We start from the raw sequence: 5864 nt of genomic DNA on the forward strand, positions 1-5864 counted from the left end.
GTCACTTTTTAATCAGTTATTAGATTAACTATAATTAGAGTATTTTATAATTAAATTAATTTTTAAAATAGATAATTATGCAATTTTTTAAAGTATTAAAAATGGAAACATGGTTTTTTCACCAAATCATTTTCACAAAATGTATCCTAACCTTCTGTAATGGCTTTCGACCTTTCGCTCCTCCCCCATTCATCCATTCTCATCATGCCTCCCAAGTAGCACCGCCTCATTGATTGTAATCAAATTATAAGCCAACTGAATAACTAAAGTTTCAAAAACAACCTGTCCAAGTACGGTGAAATAGACTCTGGCCAGGGACAGCAGTAACGGACGAGGACGCGATGACGAGAGGCGCACCGGAGCAAGGAGACGTGACGACGCAGAGCAGGAAAACCACAGACACGACTGCGTAGTGTTGGAAACGCACTGGAGCTGGCGAGAGGAATCAGAGGAGTTGTCGATCGTGACTTCTGGACTCTGGAGTTCGAGCCGTTCGAGACTTCAGGAGAGTCTGACTGGTGAGGAAGAGTTGTTGAGTGACATTGAGAGAGAACAAGGAAGAAGAATTTAGGATTAGGGCTACCGTTAACGTGATTTGAAAAATAAAAAAAAAATCAGTTTCTAATCGTTTAATAAATTATACATTTACTCATTTAAAAATTTAATTACATTATAATATAACTATAGTTAAGATAGTAACTCAAATTAAAAGCAAATATCCAATTAAAATATGATACATCATAAAAAATAATTTACATATTATTTTAAGGTGATTTCTTTCATACCCAACTAATTTGAGGGTATTATATACCTTTCTTACATGTTTCAATTAATTGGTGCCAAGTGTATTCATTAATTTCAATCAGCAAATGAATTTTTAATTTTTAAAAATAAAAAATAATGAATTTAATACATGTATAAAATACTTTATATATACATATCTTAATACATTGTACATATATATACCTCTGATTAAATCAAACCACCAAAATCTTAGTGGCAACAACCTATTTACTTTTAAACAAGTAAATCAAAAGAAATAACAAGTATTGGTTTAATCTATTTTAGGGAGTGTATAAATTGCACTAATGGCTAAAAAAAAAATACGAGAATCTCCATCAATTGCTGTGATTTATGCACAAAATGTAAATTGGAATACACTTAAATCGGTTTTCTATAAGTTGTAAATCGCAAAAAAATTGCCATCATTGCGATTTACATGTGAAGTAAGCTTTAGGAACTAATGCGTTTTACTAGTAGCCATCATATAATGAACCAGTGCGATTTATTTCGATTTCCACCACCTATTGTGATTATTATATATCGGAAACTCTCAGGGACCAGCAAATATAACAAGATCTAACCATCATTCAGCTAGCATGTGTTTTTATACCAGAACTGTCTCATGCGCTATTACAAATGACTTTCTCTCACACTCCTCTCTAAGGAACTAGCCGGATACGCTCTTCGACGATCGCAGTTTCGTTGACAAAGCTTGAAGCTTCACCTTAATTAATGTGTATATAGTTATATATACACATTAATTATTATTATTGATAAATGGAATAATAGGAACAACAAGCTGCTGTATTGGAGTTTGAAAGTAGTGATGAATCATCATCATCATCATCATCATCATCATCATCATCATCATCATCATCATCAGTTGCCATTCTACTATGATGAGCAAGACAGTTTGCACACATGAAACTAATCAATTTTTATTATTTCTTGTCCAAAATAATAATTGTCTCATGAATCATCATCTAATTGAACTCTTTAATGTATTGCCAAATAATATTCTTTTTGGTTCGACATTATTTTGCTATCAATCGACATTTGAGAATTGGGATGAATGGATTGAGTTCAATAAAGACATGCACTACAAGAAAAATACCCATTCAACCACACTTTTTTTAAGCTACATTTGAAAAGCGTAGCCTATTCATAGAATAGGCTACGCTTTTCTTCGTGTTACCATTTTATATGAGAATAGAAAATACAATTGTGGCATCATTTAAAAAGTGTAGCCTTAGATACAATAAAAATCACTTATGAAGCGTAGCTTTATCTTAATATCTATGGGTACACATGTCTCACCAAAGAAGACACTTTTCAAGAGTAGCCAAATCATTAGGCTTTAGGTGCGCTTTGTAAGCGTTTTATAATATAAGCGTGCTATAACACTTAGAATTTTTTTTCCCTTTTTAACACCCGCGCCCTCCTTCTCCTTTCGCAGAAAGTTAAGAGCTAGGAGAGTTCTTTCCTCTCTTCCTCAACCTCGTCCATACCTTCCTCTTCTCCTTGCACCACATCCTCACACGGCGGCTCTGCTACACCACACCACCACCGTGGCTCTGTTACAACACAACAACGCTGCAATTCTCCTATGTCGCACCACCGCCTCGCTGTGCTCTTCTGCTTCTTTGCTCGCCGCTGCTTTCTTGTGCACCGCATCTCCTTTGTTACTCGTGCCACCTCTGCTCCATCCATCCCTGCTCGATTCGCTTTCCCTCATCACAATAGGTAGGCTTTTAGTTTTTTTGTCTGATTTAGGAAATTAGGGTTCCCAATCCCCATTGTCAAGAACAAAACACACGGCTCAAGTTGTTGCAGCTGGGCTCAATCTTCCTTTTGAAGAAGGCCCCCAGTGTAAGGTTAGCCACTCAGGTCCAATTTCTACAGGGAATGCTGTTTAATTTCATTGCCTGCTTCATAATGTTTTTAGCCCTCAGTTATGATCTTTCTTTTATTCTCTTTCCTGTACATCTGTTTTGATTAATCAGTTGACACTTAAAGTCCATTTTATTGTGCAGGTAGTGGAAGATCTCTCTGGGCACTATTTTGGTCCTTCATTTGAACTTCTTTCACATGATAAGGAAAGTGGGATGTTTAACGGCACTTTTATATGCTCTGCTGATCACCCTGTACCACCATAGTAAAATTGCCAATTGAAAAAAAATTGTTTTATACTCTGCAATTAGGGTTAAATTTAATTAGGATTCTATATCACAATTTCATATTTAATTAGGGTTTTCCTATGTCTGGTTCAATTTCTGCTGTGCTGTCTGTGTTAGAAGCTTTCTCGTGCATAATTGCATTTGAGCATTGCTTGTTATTAGTAATCTTGAATTCTAATTTTGTTCTTTATTCAATTTGTGATGAATTGACTTTGGTTTTGTGAGAAGGTTTCCTGCGGTTTAGGATTCTGATTTTATGGTTTTTAATTTGGGGGTTTTAGGGTTATAGGTTCTTTTTTGGGTTCCCGATTCGCCAAAAATAGATTAAGCCAGGGGATTCATGTTTGGTCCATCAATTGTATTGGTGATATTGGTGCAAAATTGATATATCTATCTCAATTCATTTTTAATTTACAATTTAGGTTGATAATTCTCATTTTACTATTTAAAGCAATGCCATTTTCCCCTTTTGCACCTGAAATTAAGCTGATTGGCATGATTTTGTGAAATTTGCATTCAGCTTTAATGAGAATAATAAAAAACCAACAAGTTGATAAGAGAAAAAGTAAGTGATCAATCAAATAGATACTGTAGTATTGTATCTTATTTATTTAATTTAGAGTAGGCTTATTATCTTATGAATCTACTCTTAATTCTGTTTGAGTGAACATTTTTATTTTACTGTATGAATAGTACGTGATAGGAGTTAAAGTTAATTTTTTGAGTTTATGTTGCTTGCTTCGTTTGAATTTTCTTTTTGATTTTGCATCTTGCTTCATTTGCCAGAGTATCCTGCTTCAGCTCCCATTTTGGAGGTAACTTTGTGTGTGTGTGTGTGTGTGTGTGTGTGTCTATATTCATTGGGTGTGCAGGTATCTGGATGTATTACTACTGATTTGCTAAATATATCAGATTAGTTTACATTTAGAATTGTTTCAGGTTCTCTGTGTCGTACTACTTCAGAATGCTGGGCCGAAATCTAAGGATATCTCTACACGTTCCATGACTATTGATATTCTTGGTACAATTGCTGCAAGGTTGAAGCGTGATGCTTTGGTTTGTAGCCAGGAGAAGTTCTGGATACTTCAGGATTTACATGGTCAGGATAGTGCTAATCAGCAATATCCAAAAGATTCTTGTTGTGTCTGTATGGGTGGTAGTACCGACAATTTGTTGATATGAAATAGCTGCCAGAGACCCTTCCACACTGACTACCTGGGTATTAAAGAACATGAAGTTTCCAACCAGAACTGGTACTGTCAGACATGCATCTGTCATAAGCAACTGCTTGTATTACAGTCATATTGCAATTCTCGATGTAAGGATGACGTGACAAAGAAACGTAATGCGTCAAAAGATTCTGAAATTTCAAAGCATGAAATTGTTCAATAGTTGCTTTTGAATTACCTTCAAGATGTCATTTCTGCTGATGATATCCATCTGTTTGTTTGCTGGTTTGTACTTCAAGGATTTGATAAGATTATTCACGTGCTTCTGGTTAGTTGATATTCTCCATTTCCATGATTTTCCAAATAAAATGTAATTCATCGTGTTTAATTATTTTTTTTTGCTATGTATCTAGGAAAGCCTGAGGGAGAACTCTCCAATTATCAGGGCTAAGGCTTTACGAGCTGTAAGTCTAGTCAATTTCTAAAAATATACTGCTCTTTTGTGAAAATGAGTTGCTTTTTATTGTTTCCTGGCATTTAATTAATTTTCTCTTTCATTTCATATAATGAGCAGGTTAGTATCATTGTAGAGGCTAATCCAGAGGTATTGGGTGATAAACGAGTACAGGGTAATTATGCAGGGTAACAATGAAGATTAAGCAATGAAAATTAAGCTGATTATTATTGTGGTTTATTGGCTAAGATAGAGTACTATTTAGAATCTTTACATGTACGGTTGACTAATGACTTTTATTAGAAGATACTTATGTATGTAGGATATGTTTTTTGTTAGAGTATTATTAGTAAATTCTAAGTGATATTATGGTTATTTTGATATGGCTATGCTTACTTTAGTGTGAGATGTATGAATTTTTACAATTAATTTCATTCTAGTACTTTTGGATCATTATTATAAATATATTTTGGTTAGAGATAATTTTTATTATTTAAAGAAATTATTTAGTATAATTATGTATTTATTTTTATTTTATAATATTCAACTCATTTAAATAAAAATACAGAATTATTATACATGTAATCATATTATTAACTATTATGTTGTATTAATAATTATTAGAAAATTTTATATATATATATATATATATATATATATATATATATATATATTACAGAAAAAAAAAAACGAGACCTAAGACTACACTTATATACAGTAGCTATAGTGTACAAAAAAAAAGAGGGACCTAAGCCTACACTTATAAAAAGTAGCCATGGTATACAATGTGGCTACGCTTTACAGGTGATGCAGTAGCATTGAAAAGCGTAGCATGTTCTAGCAAAAATGGAAGCTGAAAAGCGTTGCCTTTGGTCCTGGACAACATCACTTGAAAAGCGCACCCTATTTCCAAACGCCAAAAGCGTAGCCCTTGGTGCAGAAAAGAGTAGCCTTTGAGAATAGGCAACGGCCGAATATGGATCACCCCAAAAAGCGTAGCCGTAGCCCAGAAAGCGTAGCTATAGCCTAAGGTATCATTTTTTTTCACTTTTGGCTACACTTTTCAAGTGTACCTGAATGGGTATTTTTCTTGTAGTGATGAATCCTCCCATTGATCCTCCCATCGAATCAGATTCAAATCCCTCATTAACATGGTAGTTAGCATCTTGAAACTGAAACAATTTAAAAGAAAAAACAAATATATTAGATCACATGTATAAAATTCATATGTTTATAAATCACAAAAATCACAAACTATTGGATCAACCTGTTCGTTGAAAG

At 33.9% G+C, this 5864-nt stretch overlaps 1 long non-coding RNA gene across 1 annotated transcript in view; it reads left to right on the plus strand.

Moving 5' to 3' along the window:
- LOC110267557 overlaps positions 1-4958 on the plus strand; it is an 8871-nt gene extending 3913 nt beyond the window's left edge. The window contains exons 2-3 of the long non-coding RNA XR_002355308.1: positions 2663-2670; positions 4771-4958. This is a non-coding gene — a long non-coding RNA (uncharacterized LOC110267557). The remainder of the gene's footprint in view (positions 1-2662; positions 2671-4770) is intronic.

The sequence above is a fragment of the Arachis ipaensis genome, chromosome B10, assembly GCF_000816755.2.
Source record: "Arachis ipaensis cultivar K30076 chromosome B10, Araip1.1, whole genome shotgun sequence".
NCBI lineage: Eukaryota > Viridiplantae > Streptophyta > Magnoliopsida > Fabales > Fabaceae > Arachis > Arachis ipaensis.